Source organism: Lutra lutra, chromosome 1, assembly GCF_902655055.1.
Source record: "Lutra lutra chromosome 1, mLutLut1.2, whole genome shotgun sequence".
Taxonomy (NCBI): Eukaryota; Metazoa; Chordata; class Mammalia; order Carnivora; family Mustelidae; genus Lutra; species Lutra lutra.
In genome coordinates, this window is record NC_062278.1 from 2,897,145 (window position 1) to 2,924,292 (window position 27,148).

At 49.8% G+C, this 27,148-nt stretch overlaps 1 protein-coding gene across 2 annotated transcripts in view; it reads right to left on the reverse strand.

The window, feature by feature from the left end:
* PKNOX1 (PBX/knotted 1 homeobox 1) overlaps positions 1-25,694 on the reverse strand; it is a 62,464-nt gene extending 36,770 nt beyond the window's left edge. For both annotated transcript variants that reach the window (XM_047719253.1, XM_047719235.1), the window contains exon 1: positions 25,566-25,694. The gene's annotated coding sequence lies outside the window, so the exon portion shown is untranslated. The remainder of the gene's footprint in view (positions 1-25,565) is intronic.
* Between the last annotated feature and the right edge of the window lie 1,454 nt (positions 25,695-27,148).

Below are 27,148 nucleotides of genomic sequence, written 5' to 3' on the forward strand. Positions count from 1 at the left end.
TGCCCAAGGGTGGCAGGGTTCCCAGGCATTGGAGCAGGAAGTTGACTGCAATCAGTGACCCCAGGCACCAGCTTTCTGCTCAGTCTTACCACAAACCGAGAACCGCTGCGGGGTCGGGTCACTGTTCTCTGAGCAGGTTCCTAGCAAGCAGCAGATCTGGGCTGAGACACCCCCTCCCTGCCCTCGGAGGAGCAGCATGGGTGCACGCCACAGGAGTCTGCAAAGTTTGGAGACCACACAGGGTCACACGTCTGAGATAAAAACTTTCGGCCACAGGCTCGGTAAGCACAGGGAGTAAAGAATGACTGACAGCTTTCCCTCGGGGGCTCACGAAGAGTGGGGGGGGTGAATTTCTGCTCCAGGGCTGGAGACTGGGGCGCCACCATTCTCATCCCCCACGTGGTCCTGGAGCCACTTACACCGAGCCCGGCCCCCTGCAAGTGGGTGCATCTCTGCCAGGCCAAAGCCACCTGGGAATCAGCGCGACAGGCACCTCTCCCGGAAGATCAGCAGAACTTCAGGCTGACAGCAGGTTTACCAATCGTACAGAGCTACAAGACTCTGGCTCTTGGGGAAAACGGTATATGGCATTTGTGGGTTTTTTCTTGTGATTCTTTAATCTTTCAGTTTTATACTTCATTTCCGTTTTAGCTATTTTCTTATATTGTCAATTTTTTTAAGTCTTTTTCATTTTCATTTTTACATTTACACTTCATATATATTTTTCATTTCTGGCTTCCTTTCATTGTATTCAATTTTACGTGTGTGTGTGTGTGTGTGTGTGTGTTTCTTTCCTATTTTGGCATCTAGTTTATTGTTCTGTTCAACTTCTTGTTTGATTCTCTCTTTTTTTTTTTTTTTTTTGGTTTCTGTTCTCTTCTGATTTGTTTAGTGTGCATTTTTTCTAGTGTTGTAGTTGCTATTTCTGTATTTTCTCTTTCTTTCATTTACTCTTTTCTGGATACAATGACAAGACAGAAGAACTCACTCTAAAAGAGAGAAAAAGAGGGAGTACTCACTGCCAAAGATTTAGTCAATATGGATATTAATAGACTGTCAGAGCTAGAATTCAGAATAACGATTATAAAGATACTAGCTGGGCTTGAAAAAACCATAGAAAACACTAGAGAAGTAAAAGAACTAAAACCTAATCAGGTCAAAATAAAAAAGGCTGTTAATGAAGTGTGATAAAAAATTAAAAAAAAAAAAATTTGTCCCAGGCTCTGCTGGGACAAATGAGGCAAAAGAGAGTCAGTGATTTAAAAGACAAAATGATGGAGAATAAGGAAGCTGAGAAAAAGAGAGAGAGAGACAACTACTGGATCACGAGGGAAGGATTTGAAAGATTAGCAATTCCATAAAGTGAAAAAAGACTGGAATAATTGGGGTCCCAGAGGAAGAGGGAGAGAGTGGGACAGAAGGATTATTTGAACAAATTATAGCTGAAAATGTCCCTAATCTGGGGAAGGAAACAGGCATTCTAGTCCAGAAGGCACAGAGAACCCCCCTCAAAAACCAATAAAAATAGGGCAACACCTCCACATATAATAGTGAACATCGCAAATTTCAGAGATAAAGAGAAAATCCTGAAAGCAGCTCAGGACAAGAGGTTCTTAACCTACATCACTAGAAACATAAGGTTGGCAGCAGACCGGTCCATGAGACCTGGTGGGACAGAAAGGACTGGCATGATATACTCAGGGTGCTAAATGAGAAAAAAATGCAGCCAAGAATTCTTTGTCCAGCTAGGATGACATTCAGAATAGAAGGAGAGATAGAGAACTTCTAAGACAAACAGAAACTAAAAGAATTTGTGATCACTAAACCAGATCCACAGGAAATATTAAAGAGGATCCTTTGAGCAAAGAGAGAGCCCAAAAGTAACAAAGACCAGAAAGGAACAGAGACAATATACAGAAACAGTGACTTTGCAGGTAATACAATGACATTAAGTTCATATCTTTTAATAATTACCCTGAATTTAAATGGGCTAAATGCTCCAATCAGAGGACACAGTGTATCAGTTTGGATAAAAAAAAAAACAAGACCCATCAATACACTATCTGCAAAGATGCCTCCGGATTGAAAGTGAGGGGGCGGAAAACCATTTATCATGCTAATGGACATCAAAAGAAAGCTGGGGTACCGATCCTCATATCAGACAAACCAGATTTTAAATCAAGACTGTAATAAGAGATGAGGAAGGACACTATGTCATAATAAAAGGGTCTATCCAACAAGATCTAACAATTGTAAATATTTATGCCCCAAATATGGGAGCAGCCAATTATATAAACCAATTAATAACAAAATTAAAGTAACACATTGGTAATAATACAATAATAAGTGGACTTCAGCAACCCCTTCATGGCAATGGACAGATCATCTAAGCAGGTCAACAAGGAAACAAGGGCTTTGAATGATACACTGGACCAGATGGACTTCACAGATATACTTAGAACATTCCATCCTAAAGCAACAGAATACACATTCTTCTCGAATGCACATGAAACATTCTCCAGAATAGATCACCTACTGGGTCACAAATCAGGTCTCCACTGGTACCAAAAGACTGGGATTATTCTTTGCATATTTTCAGACCAGAACAGTTTAAAACTTGAACTCAATCACAAGCGGTAATTTGGAAGGAATTTGGAAGGAACACAAATACATGGAAGATAAAGAACATCCTACTAAAGAATGAATGGGTCAACCAGGAAATTAAAGAAGAATTTTTTTAAAATTCATGGAAACAAGTAAAAATGAAAACAGAACTGTTCAAAATCTTTGGGATGCAGCAAAGGCCATCCTAAGAGGGAAATAAATAGCAAGACAAGCCTTTCTCAAGAAACAAGAAAAGTCTTAAGTACACAACCTAACCTTACACCTAAAGGAGCTGGAGACGAACAGCAAATAAAGCCTAAATCCAGCGGGAGAAGAGAAATAATAAAGATTAGAGCAGAAATCAGTGAAATAGAAACCAAAAGAACTGAACAGATCAACTAGGAGCTGGTTCTTTGAAAGAATTAATAAGATGATAAACCCCTGGCCAGACTTATCAAAAAGAAGAGAGAAAGGGCCCAAATAAATAAAATCATGCATGAAAGAGGAGAGATCACAACCAACACCAAAGAAATACAAACAATTATAACAACATATTATGAGCAATTATACACCAGCAAATTTGACAATCTGGAAGAAATGGATGCATTCCTAGAAACATATAAACTACCACAACTGTCATTCAGAATAGGAGAGGAAGAAAGAGAAAACCCAAACAGACCCATATTCCTCAAGAAATTGAAGCAGTCATAAAAAATCTCCCAATAAACACGACTCCAGGGCTGGGCAGCTTCCCAGGGGAATTCTACAAAACATTTAAAGAAGTATTAATACCTGTTCTTCTGGGGCACCTGGGTGGCTCAGTGGGTTAAAGCCTCTGCCTTCGGCTCAGGTCATGGTCCCAGTGTCCTGGGATCGAGCCCCACACCGGGCTCTCTGCTCTGCAGGGAGCCTGCTTCCACCTCTCTCTCTATCTGTCTGCCTCTCTGCCTACTTGTGATCTCTGTCTGTCAAATAAATAAATAAAATCTAAAAAATAAATAAATACTTGTTCTTCTGAAGGTGTTTCAAAAAAAAAAACAGAAGTGGAAAGAAATCTTCCAAACTCATACTAGGAGGCCAGCATTACCTAGATCCCAAGACCAGACAAAGACCCCACCAAAAAGAAGAATTACAGACCAATATCCCTGATGAACACAGATGCAAAAATTCTCACCAAGATACTAGCCAATAGGATCCAACAGTACATCAAAAGGATGATTCACCAGGACCAAGTGGGATTTATTCCTGGGCTGCAAGGGTGGTTCGACATCCGAATCAGCAAAGAATTCAAACCCTCACTCTTTGCAGATGACATGATACGCTGTGTGGAAAACCCAAAAGACTCCACCACAAAACTGCCAGAATTCAGAGGAATTCAGCAAAGTGGCAGGATACAGAATCAATGCACAGAAATCAGCTGCATTTGTATAAGCTAACAGTGAGAAGAAATTGAAATTAAGGAGTCGATCCCATCTATAAATGCACCCAAACCTAACCAAAAAGGGAAAGACAGGATCTGTACTCTGAAAACTAAAAAACACTTCTGAAAGAAGTTGAGAAAGACACAAAGAGATGGAAAAGCATTCCATGACATGGATCGGAAGGGTAAATATTGTTAAAATGTCTCTGCTACCCTAGAGCGATCTACACATTCGGTGTAATCCCTATCAAAGTACCATCAGCATTTCTTCACAGAGCTGGGACCAAATAATCTTAAAATTTATATGGAACCAAAAAGACCCTGAATAGCCTGAGGAATGTTGAAAAAGAAAAGCAAAGCTGGTGGCATCACGATGCCGGACTTCAAGCTCTATTACAAAGCTGTCATCATCAAGATAGCATGGTACTGGCACAAAAACAGACACATAGATCAATGGAACAGAATAGAGAGCCCAGAAATGGACCCTCAACTCTATGGTCAACTCATCTTTGACGAAGCAGGAAAGAATGTCCAGTGGAAAAAGACAGTCTCTTCAACAAAGGGTGCTGGGCAAATTGGACAGCCACATGCAGAAGAATGAAACTGGATCATTTCCTTACACCACACACGAAAATAGACTCAAAATGGATAAAAGACCTAAATGTAGGGGTGCCTGGGTGGCTCAGTGGGTTAAAGCCTCTGCCTTTGGCTCAGGTCATGATCTCAGGGTCCTAGGATCAAGCCCTGCATCGGGCTCTCTGCTCAGCGGGGAGCCTGCTTCCTCCTCTCTCTCTGCCTGCTTCCCTGACTACTTGTGATCTCCATCTGTCAAATAAATAAATTAAAAATCTTAAAAAAAAAAAAGAGACCTAAATGTGAGATAGGAAACCTTCAAAATCCTAGAGAACACAGATAGCAACCTTTTTGACCTTGACCACAGCAACTTCTTCTTCTTCAATTTAAATTCAATTAATTAGCATATAATGTCTTATTTGTTTCCGGGGTACAGGTCTGTGAATCATCAGTCTTGTATAATACCCAGTGCACGTTACAACACATACCTTCCCCAATGTCCATCACCCAGTTACCCCATTCCCATCCCAATCCCCCCCACCCCACCCCCATCCCACAAATTCTTGCTAGACACACCTTCAGAGGCAAGGGAAACAAAAGTTAAAATGAACTATTGGGACTTCATCAAGATAAAAAGCTTTGCACAGCAAAGGAAACGTCAACAAAACCAAAAGACAAACTACCGAAGGGGAGAAGATATTTGTAAATGTCTTATCAGATAAAAGGCTAATATCCAAAATCTATAAAGAACTTATCAAACTTGACACCCAAAACAATTAATACAGTAAAGAAATGGGCAGAAGACACGAGCAGACATTTCTGCAAAGAAGACATCCAGATGGCCAACAGACATGTGAGAAAGTGCTCCACATCACTCGGCATCAGGGAAATACAAATCAAAACCACAGTGAGATCCCACCTCACACTGGTCAGAATGGCTAAAATTAACAAGTCAGGAAATGACAGGTGCTGGTGAGGATGCGGAGAAAGGGGAGCCTCCTACACTCTTGTTGGGAACGCAAGCTGGTGCAGCCGCTCTGGAAAACAGCATGGAGGGTCCTCAGAAAGTTGAGAATAGAGCTGTCCTACGACCCAGCAATCACACTACTGGGTATTTACCCCAAAGATGCAGATGGAGTGACCCGAATGCTTATAGCAGCAATGTCCACGATAGTCAGACTATGGAAAGAACCTAGATGTCCATTAACAGATGAATGGATAAGAAGATGTGTGTGTATATATACACATATGTATATATATGTATATATACACACACATATATACATACACATATATGTATATGTATATACACACACACATATATATACATACAATGGAATACTATGCAGCCATCAAAAATAAGATATTGCCATTTGCAATGACGTGGATGGAACTGGAGGGTATTATGCTGAGCAAAATAAGTCAATCAGAGAAAGACAATTATCACATGATCTCACTCATATGTGGAATTAAAGAAACAAAACAGAGGATCATAGGGGAAGAGAGGAAAAAATAAAACAAGATAGAAATCAGAGAGGGAGACAAACCATAAGAAACTCTTAATCATAGGAAACGAACTGAGGGTTGCTGGAGGGGCGGGGGTGGAGGGATGGGGTACCTGGGGTGGGCATTAAGGAGGGCACGTGATGTAATGAGCACTGGGTGTTCTATGCAACTGATGAATCACTCAACTCTACCTCTGAAACTAATGATGCACTATGTGTTAATTAACTGAAGTTAAAGTTTTTAAAAAGTAAAACAAAAAATGTTTAAAAAACTACCAATTCAAAGGGATGCACGCAGCCCTATGTTTACAGCAGCCGTATTTACAGAATCAAGATCTGGAAGCAGCCCCAGCATCCACTGACTGACGAATGGGGAAGGAACATGTTTGGTGTGTGTGTGCGCGCACTGCGGTGTGTAAAGGACCAACACTCAGCCATAACAAAGAATGAGCTCTTGCCATTTGCAGCAACACGGATGGAGCTGGAGGGTGTCGGGCTAAGTGAGCTAAGTCAGTCAGAGGAAGACGAGTACCGCAGGAGTTCATGGCTACACTCATATGCAGAATTTAAGGAACAACAAGCAAAGAGAGAGAGAGAGGGAGAGACAAACCAGGAAACAGACTCTTAACTATCGAGAACAAACTGATGGTCATCAGAGGGGAGGTGGGTACCGGGACGGGGCAGACGGGATGGGGATTGGGGATGCACCTGCCGCGATGAGCACTGGGTGGTTGAAAATAAAAACGAGAAAAAGAAAAGCATCGGTGACTCCATCCGACAGACACACGTACATGGATAAACAACTGGACGCCGGAAAGCTCTGAGTGACCGCAGCGTCCCGACCAGCGCGTACAGGAGGGTACCATCCGATCATCACGGCACCGGGCACAGAATCGCTCCTTCAGGCGAGGACCACCACGGGGCCAACGCTGGGCGTGAGGAGGAGGAGACGCACGGGGTCTCCGGATACAAGCCACAGATACTATTACTTACAGGGGAAAATAGGAGCCTCACCACAAAGAGAAAACATCCTGACCAGATGGTGACAAGTCCCATCATCGGTAATGAGACAGAACATCACAGCACCCCCAGAAAGGACAGATGACACCTGACACCACCATGTAGCCCTGCCCAATCCTGAGGCTGTCCCCACAAACCACAGCCTACACAGGAACCTGCCAGCAAGCTTCCCAAGCGCCAGTGTGAGAGGGCGGGCGGACCTCTCCAGAAAGGGAAGTGACAGGTAAGTAGGTGTGATCCTGAACTGGTCCTGGGCCCCCAAACTGTTACTTCCTTCCTGCTTTAAAGCTCCCTAGTGAGACAACAGGCAACATCTGCATCCAGCGGAGAAGGCTCTCTTGCTATCTTGATCACTGTGCTCTGGTTAAAGACGACGGTATCCTTGCTTTGAAACACACACTGACGTCCCAGGGGCCTCGTGTCTGTAACGGGCTCCCTCTCGAGTCTGCGGGCACACGTGCGTGTGTATGCATGTGCACGCATGCGCACACACACAGTGAGGCACGGGGCCGGGGGGGCACAGATTTGGCAAAATGTTAACACCGTGGAAGGCAGATGGGAAGTCTTTGACCAATTTTTGCAACTTCTCTGTAAGAGTGAAATTCAAAGCAAGAAGTTGCTTAACGTTTCACACTTGCAGGATTAGAAGGAAGGTGAGGGTCTGTTCTGGGTTCAAGGGGGTAAAGAAGGAAATACCAAATGAGCACAGAGCAAAAGCTGCCCGACGCAGCGCAGGGGCCCCGGGGAGGCGCACGCAGCGGGCGGGGCGACGGGAGAGACCCAGGGCTGTTACCCACACGGCAGCGCTTCTCACTTGTAGGAAACACCTCCGTTTTGAGAAGCGAGGCTGCGATGCTTCGGGCTGTGGTCACAACCCCCAGAACGTACTTCAAATGGCCCCAGGCACACACACAGCCAAACAACGTGTGACCAGAGTCAACGACTGCTAAATCTAGCTGGTAGAGGGTCTCCGTCCTACTCTTTCAAACTTTCCGTCTCCAAATGTTCATAATAAATATTGGGGGAAAGTCAGAATTTTGTTCAAAAACACATGGATTTTTTTAAAAGATTTTATTTATTTATTTGACAGACAGAGATCACAAGTAGGCAGAGAGGCAGGCAGAGAGGAAGGGAAGCAGGCTCCCCACCGAGCAGAGAGCCCGATGCAGGGCTCGATCCCAGGACCCTGGGATCACAACCTGAGCCGAAGGCAGAGGCTTCACCAACGGAGCCCCCCAGGTGCCCCTCAAAGACATAGGGATTTGCGGTCCTTCTATCAAAACTGGGTAAAACCACAAGGTCTGATATAATTGGTACAACCATCCTAAATGGAATTTAGTTGTCATTTGTGCCAAATGCTTTGAAAACACGTGCTCCCTCTACAACAGAATACCACGCAAGGAATTTTTTTAAAAGGGCTGGGGGGTGGCGGTAATTCTGTGACTAACACACAGCAGGAGGGTGACCTGCATGCCTACAGGACAGACACCAAAGAAAGGGAGGGAAGCGCCAGCAGGTGGCGCCATTGGCTCAAGAGGCTGAAGGGGGTCCCCCTCGCCCGAACCCCACAGGCGGCACCAGCCCATGGAGGGGCACCCACAAGTGTGTTGCTCCTAATCTGCGGAGCCCCCCTCCAAACCCCACTCCCCGACAGCAGCTCCTCGCCTCCAGGTGGGAACGCAGACGGCGCCCTGCAGGCGGGCAGGCAATCCGCTCCCAGCAGCCTCCGCGGGGCTCACCCTGCACCACCTCCGGGCTCAGGTGCAGGCCTCCAGGCTGCCAGGCCCGCCGGGCCCCAGCCACCGTCTGAGCCCCCGCGGGAAATCCAGCATTAACTGGGAAATCAACTCGCAGCGGCCAACAAGAATGGAGAGTCGGCACGTGCGTCTGTAACTGCTCTGTGAGGCAGGATGCAAACTCCCGGCCAACTTGAGTTTTGAAACCATCAATTAGTCCCCATTTCTTCCCTGCATTACACAGAAAAGTAAGTTCCTATTATGTTCAAACTCCAGCAACACTGCCTTCACTTCTCTTTTTTGTAAAGACTTTATTTATTTGACAGAGATCACAAGTAGGCAGAGAGGCAGGCAGAGAGAGAGGAGGAAGCAGGCTCCCCGTGGAGCAGAGAGCCCGATGCGGGGCTCGATCCCAGGACCCTGAGACCATGACCTAAGCCAAAGGCAGAGGCTTAACCCACTAAGCCCCCCAGGCGCCCCAACACTGCCTTAATTTCTTACCATCACACGGAGCTCCATACTCCAGCTGGAAGGAAGTCAACCAGTGTCCTTACGGTACATGGTAGTGAAGAGCTGCACGTAGTTTTCTCTGTTCTAGCTCTGCAGGTTTCATCCGGTAAAAAAAAAGACACAGCATGTACTGACATCCCTTTGCTACCCTTTCAAGAGTTCTGGCCAGACTAATACAGACGAAGAAAACACAATCTTCCGATCTTCATGTACAGAAACACTGAAACTCGCACCAGTAATTAAAGAAACACAAATTTTTAAATAATAACCGTTTTTCATCTAGCAATGATTAAACTCCAGCAAGGGTCCCACACTTTGCTGGTAGAGGTGAAGTGAAACCTGGAACCTGAAGGGGTCCTGAGACTCAGGGACCAAGTAACTTCGGCCACACGAACAAACTGCCATAAAGAGTGTTACACTCTGTTCAGAATCAGCCTAAGAATACAGTGTTAGTGTTGTGACCTTAAAGGCAGATCAAAGTATGAAATGTGGCCCGAATCCAACAGGCAGGCATTTTAATGCTTCTAGGCATTCCTGTCCAGGCGGATGGGACGAAATTTAGTTTTTTTCAGAAAAGAACAGATATAAACAGACTGAATCCGAGTGGAGGTGAAGTCTTTTGTACTCAGAGCAGGTGGACGAATCAGGGAAGGCTTCCTGCGGGCTGGGGAGCACTGCATGGCAGGGTGGAGGGTAGGCAGAGGCCCTAACAGCATAGGGCCCGTCTCTCCTCATCCTGGCCACAACCCTTCGGCCAGCGTGGGTCCCCCACATGGGAACTTCTGCTTGCCTGAGAGCATTTTTTTTTTTTCAATATTTTATTTGTTGACAGAGGAGAACACAAGTAGGCAGAGCCACGGGCAGGGACACGGGAGAAACAGGCTTCCCGCTGAGCAGGTAGCCCGACGTGGGACTCGATCCCAGGACCTCAGGATCATGACCTGAGCCGATGGTAGACGCTACCCCGACTGAGCCCCCCCCAGGTGCCCCTGTCTGAGAGGATTTAATTATTGCCTTGGGGGTGGCATTAAGCCATATGGAAGATTTAGATTTTAATATTTTTAATTTAAGCTTTAGAATGAACTATGTATTTGACCTTTAAAGTATTTGTAGTATTTAAGAAAATCTGGCAAATTAATCTTACATTTTAACCTTGAACCTAATTTAAAATGTAAAATTGGGACACCAGGGTGGCTCAGCTGGTTCAGAATCTGACTCTTGGTTTCAGCTCAGGTCATAATCTCAGCGTCCTGGGATCGAGCCCTGCCTTGGGCTCTCCCCGCTCAGTGAGAGTCTGCTGGAAGATTCTCTCCCTCTATTACTCCCACCACTCTCTCTCTCCCTCTCAAATAAATACATAAATCTTTAATAAAATAGAGGGGTGCCTGGGTGGCTCAGTGGGTTAAGCCTCTGCCTTCGGCTCAGGTCATGATTCCAGGATCCTGGGATCGAGCCCCGCATAGGGCTCTCTGCTCAGCGGGGAGCCTGCTTCCCCCCCCCCACCCCGCCTGCCTCTCTGCCTGCTTGTGATCTCCCTCTTTCTGCCAAATAAATAAAAATCTTTTTAATAGGGATGCCTGGGTGGCTCAGTTGGTTAAGCAGCTGCCTTCGGCTCAGGTCGTGATCCCAGCGTCCTGGGATCGAGTCCCACATCGGGCTCCTTGCTCATTGGGGAGCCTGCTTCTCCCTCTGCCTCTGCCTGCCATTCTGTCTGCCTGTGCTTGCTCTCTCTCCCTCTCTCTCTCTGACAAATAAATAAAATCTTTTAAAATTTAAAAAAAAAAATCTTTTTAATAAATAAATAAATAAATAAAATATATAATTAAGCTTCTGATTTTAGACATGATTTTTAATTTTAGTGAAAAGGTGTAAGAGAGAAATATACAGAGACTGTAGACATTCTTCATCTACGCAAGCTTATGGATCGCGCGGCACTCTTCTAGGTACTGGGAACACAGCAGTGAGCAAAGCCAAGCTCTTGACTCTGCAAAGCACATCTCCTGGCAGACAGGTCTGGAAAGAACTTGAGATTCATTATGTATGTAATTTGAAATTACGATGTCTAATTGGTAAGGTTTTACTTGTTTGGGCAGATATTCCAGGTGTTTCCAATGACAATTAAGCCTAGAACACTCAAGAATTAAACACTACCGGGCTCAGTGAGGTCAGCGTCCCACTCTTGGTTTCAACTCAGGTCATAACCACAGGGTCGTGAGACTGAGCCCCACATGGGGCTCCACGCGCAGTGGGGAGTCTGCCTGGGATTCTCTCTCTCTCTCCCCCTCTGTCCCTCCCCCTCACTTGCGCACTCTCGCTCTCCAAAAATAAATCTTTTTAAAAATAAGTATTAAAACTATGGTTTGGGGGGCGCCTGGGTGGCTCAGTGGGTTAAAGTCACTGCCTTCGGCTCAGGTCATGATCCCAGGGTCCTGGGATTGAGTCCCACATCGGGTTGTCTGCTCAGTGGGGCGCCTGCTTCCTCCTCTCCCTCTGCTGCTCCCCTTGCTTGTTCTCACTCTCTGTCAAATTAATTAATTAAAATCTTTTAAAAAATAAAAAATTTTTAAAAAATAATAAAGTCTGATCATCTTGAGTTGATCAAAGTTTCCCTTAAGGAGAAGGTTAAAATTTACAAAGTTTTTTTTGTTGTTTTTTTTAATATTTTATTTGTTTATTTGACAGAAATCACAAGTAGGTAGAGAGAGAGGAGGAAGCAGGCTCCCTGTTGAGCAGAGAGCCTGAAGTGGGGCTCGATCCTGGGACCCTGAGATCATGACCTGAGCCAAATGCAGAGGCTTAACCCACTGAGCCACCCAGGTGCCCCAAAATTTACCAAGTTACCCAGAGAATAATAAAATTTATGAAGTCCACATAAAGCATAAGAAAGAATAGGGCCATAACTTTGCAGCCTAAACACATGTCGATTTAAAATAATCTCAAAAAATAGGGACGTCTGGGTGGCTCAGTTGGTTAAGCCGCTGCCTTCGGCTCAGGTCATGATCCCAGCGTCCTAGGATCGAGTCCTGCATCGGGCTCCTTGTTCTGTGGGGAGCCTGCTTCTCCCTCTGCCTCTGCCTGCCACTCTGTCTGCCTGTGCTCTCTCTCTCTCTGACAAATAAATAAATAAAATCTTTAAAAAAAATAAAATAAAATAAAATAATCTCAAAAAATCTTCCCTCAAAAGCCTCACATCAAAGGGCGTTAAAAACTCACAGCAAGAAAAGCTAGATGCTCACAATGTTTTTTAGGCACCTTAATAATAAACGGAAAGAGAACCTGTATGTCATCCATAGGGGAACGGTGAAATCAATTACAGTTACCCGTCATCAATCATTAACAGGACGGTTTCATCCAAGAGCGGCCTGGAAAGGGCTCCCAGCAACTGTCCAGGGGAAAGGGAGGGCACACATTTGCCGAGCCTTCATTCAGTCCACAAACATTCACTGACAGTCGTCTCTGTATTCTAACGGCTGGGATGGAGTAGCGGACAGGACAGGGTCCCTGCTGTCGAGACACAACCTTACACCAGCGTCCAAAAGGTGTTTATGGACCAATCTGGGGAAAAGAGGCATCTCTCTAGTACCAGGTCACCCCATCTAAGGCCCCCTCCTGCAACCCCAGGAAGTTCGATGGTCTCCGTGGAGATCTACTGTACCTGGTCAGATTTATTCCTAAGTATCTTCTGGTTTTTCTCGCCACTGTCAAAAGTATCTCATTGTTACTACACTTTCCGGTGGGCTTCTGGATAAGAAATGCCCCCGGTTTGCGCACACTAACCTCGGACCCGCCAGCTCAGCGGGGCTGCCTCTCCTGACGGTTCACGGAAGGTCTACCCATTGTTCTTGGCACATGTCATCACCTGTAAGTCATGGGGCTGCGGTCCCAATCAAGATTCCTGGCATTTTTGAGAAATGAGGCCTACTCTAATGTGCATATAGGGGAACACGCCTCCACGAATCGCTAAATTACTCTGGAAAGCTTGAAGACATACCAACTTCCAAAATGCTCTACGAGGCCATGGTAACAACCCAATGTGGGTAACGGCAAAGAACCAATAAACAGGCCAATGGAACAGAAGAAATAAGACATTAGACCTGCCAGGGCTTGAAGAAGAAGTACCAAAAATGCACAAACCTTAGCAATTTTGACACTGTTACAAAAATCTCTGATTTTTCTGCAAAGATTTTTCTGCAAATTCCTGCAAAGTGCTGGCGGAACTGGGCTTTGGTGCTACTCTCCAAGCACGCTGTACCCGTCTACCACGTGCTCTCTGGGTCAGCCACATGGGCACGTTGACTCTTGGTGACCGAGCTGGTTAAGGCAGAAGCACTCAAAAGATGAAACCTTGGGGCGCCTCGGTGGCTTAGTGGGTTAAAGCCTCTGCCTTCAGCTCAGGTCATGATCCCAGGGTCCTGGGATGAAGCCCCACATCGGGGCTTCCTCCTCTCTCTCTCTCTCTCTCTCTCTCTCTCTGCCTGCCTCTTTGGCTACTTGTGATCTCTGTCAAATAAATAAATAAAATCTTAAAAAAAAAAAAAGATGAAATCTCTACCGATTTGGAAGAACATCATCTCAAAGCTGCATTACAGGCCAACTCATACAGCCCATGCTGATGCACGGATGCGTGGAAAATTCGTTCTAAGAGGCTCGCTCTTCATTTTGTACGAAGGGTAGAGAGGGGGAAGAGAGAAGAACTATCACCTAAATGTCTACTCCGTATTCACGACCCATGTGAGGCCCTTTTAAAAGGTACCCCCTAATTCACCAGCTCCTCCCACTGAGCTGTGCTCTTGAATCTGGGCTGATCTCAGTGACTCACGTGGAACGAGAAAGCAGTGGAAATGACTTAAGGAAAGTCCTCCCAAGACTCCAGCCCTCAGCCATCAAGCCACAGCCAGCCTGAGTCTTCCTAGCTCAGGACCCAATCAATCTCCTGGAGCAGAGGGGTCGTTTCCACTGTACCCCTCCCCAAATTCCTAACCCAGGCAGCCTTAAGCATAAGGAAATGGTTGTTTTATGGGGTGACGGGAGTCACACCAGTGGCTAACCAGAACACTCTGGTAGATCATTGGTGACCGGGACCTCAGAGGTCAAATACCTTTGTGAGGTCGGTCTGTCTGGCTAGGCAGCCCTGCTGTGTCTTTGACACATGATCTCTGAGAATACAGGAACCTTGTTTCTAACGTGACTGTAGAACTCACAGGGAAATCGGTACAGTATCTGATAACTTGCAGGACTTTGATGCCTCCGTGTTACTTTCATGAATCCCATGTATGAATGATGGTGTCTTTCAAAATGAGAAACCCTCAGCGTGAGGAAGGCGGCGATCCCTGGGCAACGGGAACGACTTCCAACCACAGCGAGGATGCAGCAGCGCTCGATACTGCCCACCCGCGCCACTGCTCCGCAAACATTCACGAGACTCGAAAGAAAATGACAGCCTCATGTTTATGAGCAGACGCGGTACTTCCCACAGTCAAGGTTTAGAAGTCAGGGATCTCCAAAATACCAAAACACAAATTACTGAAAAGGAAAGAACTCCTTGTTCATGCCGCACTGACACATACAAGAAATATACAATGTAGCAAATGTAGACTGACAGCGTGCGACAGACACCTGATACTGCTCGTAAGCATCTGGGTTCAAATGCTGGGTGATAAAGACTCTCAATGCAACTGTGAAGATTATTTTCCAGGGGTGCCTGGGTGGCTCAGTGGGCTAAGCCTCTGCCTTCGGCTCAGGTCATGTTCCCAGGGTCCTAGGATCAAGCCCCACACCGGGCTCTCTGCTCAGCGGGGAGCCTGCTTCTCCCTCTCTATCTGCCTGCTTCTCTGCCTACTTCTGCCTACTTGTGATTTCTCTGTCAAATAAATAAAAAATAAAATAAAATAAATATATACATATATTTTTTAAAAAAAGATTATTTTCCAGAATTTCACTCTGGAGAAGAGTCACCTAGTTTTCATTCCACAGATTTACAGAAACACTCACCCCACTGGACAGGGGGTGAAGCACCCCTCTCACATCTCCATTTCCTGACCGCCAAGCAATGCCTCCGGACCTTTCTCCCGCGGCCACCCTCCCCAACCCCCACCCCACCACCAAGTCCAACCTTCACGCTGCAGCCCCAGTGACGGGTTCCTTAAAGCTTGCTGCCTTCCGGCTGGTTGTCAATTTTCAGAATACTGAGCTGATTCCCCAGCATTCTCCAACAGTGACCAATTTTTTAGTACATTATCACCTCATGGGTTTGAACGTTTCAAAAATAAGCAGAGTAGGGCGCCTGGGTGGCTCAGTGGGTTAAAGCCCCTGCCTTCAGCTCAGGTCATGATCTCAGGGTCCTGGGATTGAGGCCTGCTCAGCAGGGAACCTGGCCTGCTTCCTCCTCTCTCTGCCTGCCTCTCTGCCTACTTGTGATCTCTGTCAAGTAAATAAATTTAAAAAACCTTAAAAAAAAATAAGCAGAGTTTCATATAAATGCATATATTTTTTGATGTTCCAAATTATCCCATGTTTGGCCAATGCAAGCCCCTTTAGTTACCGATTAGAGCCTTTAACACACCCTACTAATTCTCAATAACTTTCTTGCTTTCAGGTAAAATGAGCTACTCCGTGATCATCTTATTCATTTTCCGCACCAAACTCTGACTTTGCCATTCATCCAAGGGGCTCAGATTCCTTTCAGTGGGAAATGATATGCACAGACCACAATCTAGGTACCACCGTTGCTCACTGCTACTGGTTGGTCACTGTTTCTAGGCTTTTCAGGGGACACAGGAAGTGTTTTCTCATTAACTTTTTTTCAAAACGAGTCAACACTATTATGTACAATGCAAATTTGGGATTACAGGGTATTTACCTACTACCACTTTGATTTCATATTTCTGTATCTTTTCTTTACCCTGAAAACCTCGACCATGTAACATAATGACATACAGATTTTTATTTAGTTAATGGTCACTACACTTTATACAAAGTTTGATCTAACTCACACAATGGTTTCTAGTGTCTATTTAAACAGATAAATCTCTGACGACCTTCTCAATTTCATCTAAAGGTGCTGGTCTATACAAGTTTTCTACCTCCAAGGTAAATGCTGGTCATTTACGACTTCCTCATAAACCATCCAGAAGGCTTCTGATTTGTTGCCATCAAACTGTGCATGTTTGGGGCGCCTGGGTGGCTCACTGGGTTAAGCCACTGCCTTCGGCTCAGGTCATGATCCCAGGGTCCTGGGATCGAGCCCCACATCGGGCTCTCTGCTCAGCAGGGAGCCTGTTTCCTCCTCTCTCTCTGCCTGCCTCTCTGCCTACTTGTGATCTCTGTCTGTCAAATAAATAAATAAAATCTTTAAAAAAAAATGTGCATGTTTTATTCCTATTTAAAAATCCTCATGGGGGCGCCTGGGTGGCTCAGTGGGTTAAAGCCTCTGCCTTCGGCTCAGGTCATGATCTCAGGGTCCTGAGATTGAGCCCCGCATCGGGCTCTCTGCTCAGCAGGGAGCTTGCTTCCCCCTCTCTCTCTGCCTGACTCTCTGCCTACTTGTGATCTCTCTCTGTCAAATAAACAAAATAAAATCTTAAAAAAAAAAAAAGAGTCCTCCCTTTTACATATACAACTGGCAACTTCTATGTTTGGCAAGTTTTACTGTGACATTAATTTATGATTATTAATCATACCTTTGAGCAACATGACGCAGTCCCCCAGCACTCCGTTACCTGAGTCTGGTTGTGTCCAATGTAATGTTACTAAACCTGCTTTCTTCTTGTTAGGACTGATAGTGATTAGTTGCCTACCTCCTTGTGCTCTAGATGTTATCACACATAAACAGCATTTATTAGATTTCACTCTTCTAAATCTGGAGTTATCATCACCCAGGAGACTTAAACCTTTTATGTGAATTGTAGTTATCCATACTGTGCTTACTCATACCATCTTTTATTAGCTGTTTCCTTTTAAGACGCCAAGTAGACCTCCTTGTTCTCTGTAAGCTCTACACCCAACATGGGGCTCGAACTTACAACTCCCAGATCAAGAGTCACATGTCCCACCAACTGGGCCAGCCAGGCACCCCTCTTCTTTCCTTTTTTTTTTTTTAAAGATTTTATTTATTTATTTAATAGAGAGAGATCACAAGTAGGCGAAGAGGCAGGGAGAGAGAGAGGGAAGCAGGCTCCCTGCTGAGCAGAGAGCCCGATGTGGGGCTCGATCCCAGGACCCTGGGATCATGACCTGAGCCGAAGGCAGCGGCTTAACCCACTGAGCCACCCAGGCACCCCTCCCTCTTCTTTCTTCTTAACATCCTTTTGCTGAAATGAAGTTCTCCATGGCTGCATTTCCCTCTGGTAGTCTGGGAACCGCACAGCCCCCCTCCGGTCTTCTACCGCTTGCTCTCACACCACCTCAGATCGACACTCACACCAACATCCCAGACTCGGGCTCTGACAGTCCTCACCGCATCTGCGAAACCTACACTAAGGTTCACTGTACTTCCACACTTGAATTTGTCCTCCTTAGCAGTAGGGACTGTGATGTTTTGTCCTTAGAGGCTCACTGCTGTTTGTGCAAACACAAGGCTGGAACGGCAAACACATCTAGGATCACTTTAGGACATTTTCTAACCCCTTAAAATGAGTTTTGGGGCATTTACAGGGTAAACGTTTTTATTATCTGTGGGTTTCTCTTCGCTGTAATGCTTCCTTCCCAATTAATACCATGTAACCTGTATAAACCGTGTGTACACACACACACACACACATTTAGTTGTCTGTGTACTCACAGTACAGTACCAGGATGTCTCCTTTCAATGAGGAACCACATCAAACGCAGCAAAGCACGTTACAATAACTATGTGGAACGCGTGATTATTCTGACTAGTCTAGACAGATTTCAGGTAATTGTAATGACACCCTATCAAGAATATAACCAAAATGAGAAAATATTTAAATGTTTTATTTGCACTATCATCATTGCTTTCAACATTATTTATTATATGAAACAAATACATTAGAGAAACATTCCTTTGAGCTTTGAAGGCAGAGACACTGGGAGTGCTCCATAAGGTTTTCTACTGCACACAAATTTAATTAATTAAATTATCCACTTGGAGATCGAGTCACATAAAATCATCTTTGAAAAAAAATGGGGAAAATAAGAGACATAGTGATAGAGAAATTTTTAAAATTTAAAAGTTACAGGTCACCTTCTTAGGATATACTGGACTGACATGAAAATTGAAACAGAAACGAACACTTCCAGACACGTCAAAACATCCAGGAGAAAACGGCTGTCGGAAAAGAGCTGAAGATTATCAGTCCCCTTTTTTACTCCTTTTACAAAAGAAATGCTGAAAGAGATCTGAAAACAAGCAAACAAAAAAGTTGGGGAGGGGAGGATTCTAGAAAGAAAAAACAAGCCCTGAAAAACGAAAGGCCAGTGAGGGCACCCCCAGCCCCCCAGGAGCCCGGCCAGCCGCACCCCCAGTCCCCTGGCCCATACTTCGGAGCCCTGCCCAGGGCCCATGGGCCCTCACGCCCAGCACTCCCAAGCCCGCGAGCCCGGCCAACGAGGGGACTGCCGCCCACAGGGCAGGCCCATGACCAAGGAACCTCCTTGCTTTCCCAGCAGCATCCGGGGTCCCGGAATGACTTCTGGGCCAGGAGGTGGCACCCATGAGCGAATTCGACCCTATATACTGACTCATCAGCAAAGCAAGGTTCCCCAGGGCTCAGATGCCAACAAAAGAGAAGAACGACTGAGCACAGAGTCGGCTTCCAGCCGGTGGTCACAGGGAGGCCTTGGCGAGTCGAATTCTGGCGCAGGAGCGCTCGCCACAAGCTGGTCCCGGCAGGATTACAAAGGGAAACTATCCTACTTCCTCCCTTTTCTGACCCGTGTTTCCCCAGCACACTTATGCACCTTTATCCATTCAGATCGGACTGACCTCCGGCGCTTCGGAGGTCAGCGAGCTTTTCTGTAAAGGGCCAGACAGGAACCTTTTAGGCTTTGCCAGCTGCGTACTGTCCTCCCTAGATCCTGCTTTCCTGCTTCTGTGACCTTTTCAAATGTAGAACACGCGGCCCCAGGGCCAGACGAGAGGAGCCCATAGCGGGATGGCTTCCAAGCCCTGGTCTGAAAACAGAGCTGTCCAAAGAGACATGTGATACTTTAAAAACTGAACTCTTCTATTTTTAACCCATCTAAAAGTTGCTCACTTTGGTGACATCAAGTCGTTTGCATTTTTCAGTGAGTCTCCAAACATGCCCGAGGCGGGAGGAGCGGCCTGGCCCCATCCCTCCTGCCCCATCCCTTGCTCGCTCGCTGCCAAACTATGAGCAAAGGGTTTTACCTCCCCAGCCCCGCAGCTTCACAGCTGCTCTCCAAAGCGGCTTTATTTTACTAACGAGCACGATCAGTTCCACTGACAGACAAATGCCAGACATTCGAGGGGAATTTCAAGTTTACGTGCTCTCGGTCACACCGCCAACCACAGCCGCGGGCCTGAGGCCTTGGCAAACTACATCTCTCCCTCTTTTTTTTTTTGTTTTGGTTACTAGCATTTCCCAAAAAACATGTAACTGAGGATCCTTTTTCAGACTAAACCTGTTTACTAATAAAGTTTAAGAAAGCTGTCAAGGAATCCAAGAAAACTGTCAAAATTCTGTATTTGAAAAAAAAAAAAAAAAAAGATATTTTCCTAGACACCTTTCAGGAAACTGTCACAGCGGTTCAAGGAGTTTTCATTTTGAGTGTGGGAAGTCATCAGTGCCCAGGCCTTGAGCATAAGTCACCTGCTGGCCACCCTCCAACCCGGCTTCACGTTCCCCAGCCCCGGGAGGTGTTCGGTCAACAACTCATATTAAGGAAAACATTCGTCAAGAAATCACTTTATTTTTCAAACAAGATTTGGGGAGGTGCCTCTTATTGAGTTAACACTCAAAATCAGATACTAAATCCTGTTAAAACAAACTGTATGGGGGCGGGGGGGAGCATTCCCAAGTTAAATGTCCACATGTCCATTCAAGTCACAGCAAAATTCTAACAACGAGGGTGAGTTCATGGCATCAGAATCTGTTTCAGAAATTCTGACCTGGAAGGCCTTAGGACACTGCTGGTAGAATTTAAAACTATAGACACCCTTGCTTTGCAAACGGTGACTATCACCGGCATCATTAAAATCTGACACTCATGGGGCGCCTCGGGGGGCTCAGTGGGTTAAAGCCTCTGCCTTCAGCTCAGGTCATGATCCCAGGGTCCTGGGATTGAGCCCCGCATCGGGCTCTCTGCTCAGCGGGGAGCCTGCTTCCTCCTCTCTCTGCCTGCCTCCCTGGCTACTTGTGATCTCTGTCTGTCAAATAAATAAACAAAATCTAAAAAAAAACAAAAACAAAAACAAAACCTGACACTCAAAACTTTCATGATGGACTTGTTATTAAGAGTAAAGGAATGGTTTTAGGAAAAAATAAGAACCCCAACTTTTCGAAGCAAGGGCCCTTCCACGTGGACAATCTTTCCTCCCAGGGCACTGTGTGCTCAGGGACAGAGCGCCGTAGAAAGGGACCCAGGGGCACCAACCCTCCTATCCAGATCCCCTGTGATCTGCCCAGCACTAGGCTTGGTAGACCAGAGAATGGTGGGAAAAAACAAGAAAATATCCAAACCTAAATGCTCTAAAGGTTCTGCGACATCAGACATGCCATAAAGCAATACAGGGGGGGGGAAAAAAGAATCACAAAATTATGTGGAGATCGTTGATACATTTCTTTTTAGTGAGAAGCACGTGGGTTATGTAAGTACACGGATACATACATGATAATGCCAACTAAAAATATAGCCCAAAATGGGGCGCCTGGGTGGCTCAGTGGGGTAAGCATCTGCTTTCGGCTCGGGTCCTGATCCCAGCATCCTGGGATCGAGCCCTTCATCGGGCTCTCTGCTTAGCGGGGAGCCTGCTTCTCCGTCTCTCTCTGCCTGTCTCTCTGCCTGCTTATGACCTCTCTCTCTCTCTCTCTGTGTCAAATAAATAAATAAATCTTTTTTTTTTAAAAAGGCACAAAATAACTAAAATAACTAACATGTAAAAATGGATACGTATCCCATTAAACTTGGGTTCCACACAATACATTTTGGGAAATGTTCTCAACCAGGGCTGACTTTTGTCCCCCAGGGGACGTTTGGCAATATCTGAAGACATTTCTGGCCTCTGGGGGGTAGCGACCAGGAATGCTGCTGCCATCCCACAACGCCCGGAATGGCCCCCACAGCACTGAAGCGTCCGGCCCCAACGTCAACACTCCTGCAGGTGCGCACCCTGGCCCCGCGGTACCCCAGAAGCGTCTGCATTTATGCGGCATAAATTCTGCTAAAGTGCATTCTGGGGCGGGGGTGGGTACGTATAAACACAATTTAAAAGAATGCAAAGCTAAATTCCTATGTTTTTTAATGCAAAAAAATACACACCTTGATCAAGTATTTCAGACAACGTAAAACAATGGGGACTGAGACCAGCATTATTACCCCAAGTCTGATCAGGTGCAGGTTCTGGCTGGAACCTGCACCACACCACCTCCCAATCCACGGTCCCTTCCGAGTGACCCAAACCTACGGGAGACCCCAGGGAAGAAGGGCAGCAGTGCGGAAGGCCCGTGCCCCTCCCTGAGGGCAGCACTCGGCCCAGGGGTCAGGGTCTGGGAGGCAGGCGGAGGGAAGGAGCTCGTCACTCTCTCTGGGGTGCCTGCTGGGAAACAGGAAGAGGACAGGCTGGTAGAGCTAGGCCCCAAACTGTTGGGAGGGGAGGCCCTGTGGTCACCAGTGTGCAGAGCACACAGACCGTGGAGAGCGACGGCCCAGCCTCCTGCCGGAGCTCAGGCTAGTTCTGTGGGCCCCGAAGTCCAGCACTAGTGGTTCCGGGACCCACCAGATTCCCAGTTTCCTTCTTGCTCTGTAACCCTGACCCCTGAACTTGAAGTCGGCCTGCTCCCTGCCACCTTGCCACCTGCCGAAAGCAGCTCAACATCCTGTAGGTGCCAACCACGGACGGAAAAGGAGAAAAGCATTTCCAGGGAACAGGCCCGGCAGCCTTACCAGCACATGGAGAGCTGCGTTCGGCTAGAGACTGCACAAAATCACACATTTTTTAGGTGGTGGGGGGGTCACCCCAAGCTGAAATGGTCCCCCAGACAGGAGCACCAGCAATCCAGGCTGAACGGCTAAGCCACTCAGAGAAGAGGCAGGCCTGGTCGCTGACCTGTCAGGTGAATGCATCCTGTCACTTAGAGGAAGCCTCAAGACAGGAAAACGAAGGCTCAGTTTTACTCACAAACTCTTACACTTGCAATCGGGCTGGTCGGTTGTTCTGAAGATTCTGAGAACACCCTAGAACCTTTTCCTTAAGGAATCCCAGCTAGAATGAAGCTGCCATCCCCTTGCCCCCTCCCCTCACTAAGGCTACGGCCCCCCACCCCGAACCACAGCACTTCCAAGCCACTGGTTTCAAACTACCATCACACAGCACGTTTGCTGCGGTACCCCACAGCCTTCTGCGAATGAACTTTCCAGAAACAGTAGCTAAAGCGGTGGGGCAGCTGGTGGGATGGCAGGTGTGGCCTCCTTTGACAGGCTGTACAGCCAGGGCTTTGCCAAATGACCAGGCCTCCCGCTCTCAGAGGTTGATTCTAGCAACTTCTACACTATACTCCCCACCGTCCAGGACACACCGGGAACTGATCTGGTCTCGGCATAAGACGGCCCTCCCTACGTGGCTGCTGCCACTCCCTCGCCCCTGACAATGACCGCGAGACTGCTAAGCTCTGCGTTCGCCCACCCCCGCAGCCACCAGCACAGCTGCTCACCCGAGCAAGGAAAACAAGGTGCATATACACAGGCCTACTAATAGGTTCTGACCCTGCTCTCCGTGAACGTGAGAAACAACATCACATCTTGATTCCCAATAACCTCTGCCTGAAACTCAGTAGCCGTTGAATCGTCAAGGAAGACATGAAATCCCAGAGTCTTCGCAGTACCTGTGACTTTTCCACCAAGAGAAGCCACAGGTATTTTCACAAAGCACCGGACTTGCTACAGAAACAGCCCGTCACTTAGGCTGGTCGCTGCTCCAGAAGGAACCACCGCAGCCGGAACTTGACCTGTTACTAAGTGAGCTAACAAAGGGCACGCCAGCCGCTTGAGCATCAGTCTGGCTCAGTATTTTGGTAACTATATTTCAATATATGGGCTCTCTCCTCCATCTCATTTTGTCTAAAACATGTGGGTGAGGAGCCCCCAGGCTAGGAGAAGCACAAAAAGGCCCCCGGAGGCAGAGGATTTCCACCCCCTCCGGTGGTTTCAGGCTTTCTCCTCAACAGTTTCAAGTACTTTAACAATTTGCAACAATTTGCAAAAGTGAAAGTTACAGCTAGAAAGTTGCTGTCCACCAGCAGCACCTTCCGTTCATACACAGACAGACCATCTCTAAAGTTGCAGCACAGGACACGGAACTGTCAATGCGTGTGTCTGCCCCCATCCTCAGCCACGCCACCTGCAGACTCAGAAAGCCTCACGCCTGAAGGTCAGTCTTCCCAGCTCTGGTTCGGCCGCGGATCTCACCCATTCTAACTCCCGCCTGTAAATCTGACACACGAAGCATCCCCCCACCTCTGTATAAGGAAGCGCTGTGTCAGCTCCTGCTCTGCACGCACACCTTCCACCTTCGTGACCCACGTGTCACTCTCCACGCTCAGGACACTGAAGCTGGGAGTCGGCCTGCCACCCCCGAGTCCACGTGCGCACAAGCGCAGGAGCGCGCGGCACCGACACCGGCAAACGCTTGCACGTCGCCTCCGGTTCCCCCTGTGTCTCCAGCCCCCCACGCGGCGCCTTACATAAGGGATCCAACACGCTGCACTGCAAAAGCGTATTAGGTACTTCCTCTCTCGGAACATGTCAGAAGGGAGTACAAACTCAGAAAGGAGTATAAACCAGCCGAGGGTGCCACGCACCCGGGTGGGGAGTACGCACTTCCCCAAGGAGACACCCCAGTGGCTCTTAGGGAACCTCCTTCTTACAACCCAAGCGCGCGGGCTGCGCTTCCACGCGCTTCCTCCGCCCCGGGCTGCGGGCGTGCGAGGGCCCGGCCGCCCGCCCAGAGCCCCGCTCGGGACCCGGCCCCTTGGGCCCACAAGCACACGGCCCGGCCCAGCGGGCCAAGCCTCGGCACACGGGACCACGAGGCCCTTCCGCGGCCGCCGGAACCCCCCAGAGCGGACGCAACTTTTTCTGATTCCCGTCCAGTGACTCAGGAGCTCTGCCGCAGCGACGTGAGACGCCGGCGAGCGGCCAGCCCCTGCCCCGCACCTCCTGGCATCCACTCCCGCACCCCACACCACGGCCGCTCCTCGCCACAGGCCGCACATCTGCGCCGACTAATTCCGGGAACCCGGGCACCCCGCCCTCGGGCAGGACGGCGGCCGCCCCGATCCCCACCCCCACCCGAGGCCCACCTCCAGCAGGGCTCCAGGCCACCCCGCACCCCCCCTCGGACCCCGGCCCGGCTCCGGGCCCCGCTCCCCGCCCGCCCCCGCCCCGCCGGCTCCGCCCCGCACCCCAGCGGCCGCGGCTCCGAGCGCGCCCCCGCCGCCCTCCCCGCCCTGCAGCCGCCGCCCCCCGCCGCCCCCCGCCGCCCCCCGCCGCCCCGCATCGCCCGCGCGCCCCCGCCGCCTCCCCCACTGCGGGCCGAGCCCGCGCGCCCCCGCCGCACGGCCCCGCCCCCGCGCGCCCCCGCCAGGCCCCGCCCCCCGCGCGCGCGCCCGCGCCCCCGCCCGCACAGGGGCGCGCGCCGCGCTCCGAGAGGGACGGTTAGGAGCGCGCGCCTCACAGCGGGCCCCGCGCGGCAGCGGCGGCGCCTTCCAGAAATTTCCGCGTCCCTGAGCCCACACAGAAAAACAAGCGGGGCGCGCCCCCGCAGCGGCCCGGCGGACGGCGCCCCTCCCCGCGGCCTCGGCTCCCCTCCCCCACCCGCGCCCCCTCCCCGCCCCCTGCCCCGGGCGGCGGGTCCGGCGCGGCCCTCCCGGGCGGCGGCGGCCCGCGGAGACCCGGGCGGCGGCGGCGGGGCGGCGGCCGCGGCGCCTGCGGGCCGGCGTGATTGATAGGGACGGGGCGGCGGAGCGGCGGCGGCGGCGGAGCGGTTGAGTGACAGCTTACCTGGGTGCCAATCTTCATCACACTGACAAGCGGCTGCAGCAATCGGGACCCGCAGTGCCGCGCCCGCGTCCAACCGTCACGCCGACGCTGGGCCACGCGACACAGCCTCGCTCAATGGGAGGAGGGCGACGCCGACGCGCGCCGCATCAATATTCAGGCGGGGGGCGGGGCCTGCCGGGCCCGGGCCCCGCCCCGCCCCTGCGCCGCGGCGGCGCGGGGCGGGGCCTGCGCGCCGGGGGCGGGGAGCAAGGCGGGGGCGGGCGGCGGCCGGTCCCGCCCCCGCCTCGCGCCCGCGCCGGGCCCCGCCCCCAGCAGGGCGCGCCAGGGAGCGAGGAGCGGCCCGCCCCTCCCCGCCCCTCCTCGCCCCGCCGGCGGAGAGGGCCGCCTCATGACTATGCAGTTGGAGGCGTGGCCGGGGCGTGCCACGCCCCCTCCGCTCGCTCTCGGGAGGGGAGGGGTTTGTGGCGCGGGCTCGGGTGGGCGGAACCATCCGCCGCAGGCCGGCGGGGAGGGCGGGCCGAACCATCGCGGCGGGGAGCGCGGGCTTCCCCGGGCGCGACCTGCGGCAGGTGGGCCCCGGACCCCTACCCCCACGCCCCGGCTGCCCTGGGATCCCATCCGCTCGGGCGCCCGGCGCCGGTGGCCCGCACCCCGCGCGCGCCCCTTTGTGTGCCTCCTCCGGGCGGGTGCGCAGCGGCCCCCGCGGCCCCGGGCGAGGGCTCCAGGGACCGTGGCGGGCTCGCCTCTCCCGCGCTCTGCCTCCCGCACAGCTTTCCCCCGGAGACCCACGCGGGCCCTTCATGCGGAGGACGTGGCCTCCCTTAGAGCGACACGGAGAGTTGTCTGCGTTGCGGGCCGGGCTTTCCAAGACCGTGCCCGTGCGCCCACAGCTCCCGCGGTGGCCTTGTCCACGGCGCCGAGGGGTGGGCGGGCCTTCCCGGGGCCGGGGCCGGGCTGTCGGCGGCTGTGCGTGCCCACCGCGTGCGATCGCTGTGCGGGCTCCGCACCGCCGGGAGCAGGGCCGCGCGGCCGGCTCCGGTGCCGCCCCTGGGAGAAGCCGCGCCAGGACGGGACCCCGCGGCTGCGGGCCCTGGGCCGGTCGGGCCTGGAGCGGCTCGGAGGACATCCGGCTAAGCTCCCCGCCGCCGCGGGCCACAGCAGAACTGCTCTGTGGCCGCGTTGTATAGACAAGCTTGTAGCGAGGCCGGCGCGCCGGAGAGGCCACTGGGGCTCCAACGGGGTGAAAAGTTGGAGGGGACCCCAAAAGTTCAGGGGTGCGCACCAGCTACAGAATGTGCAGGGCCCAGGGCCAAGCGGAAATGCAAGTTCCCTTGTTCAACAGTTACTGGGAATTTGAAGGCAGGGACAGTACAACTCTAAACCGAGCGACAGCTGGCCTGGGCACAGACCTCTGTGACTGTGCTTGTCCGCAGGCCACCCTGGCCTCTCCTCCCCGAGTCCCGGTCCTGTCCTGTGTTTTTGCTGTTTTGTTTTAGTGTCTAGTTACCTTGGAGTTTCTGTAAACTAAGAGAAAAAGCATAATGTCTTCATGGACTAGCACTCAGTTCTTTAAATAACAATTC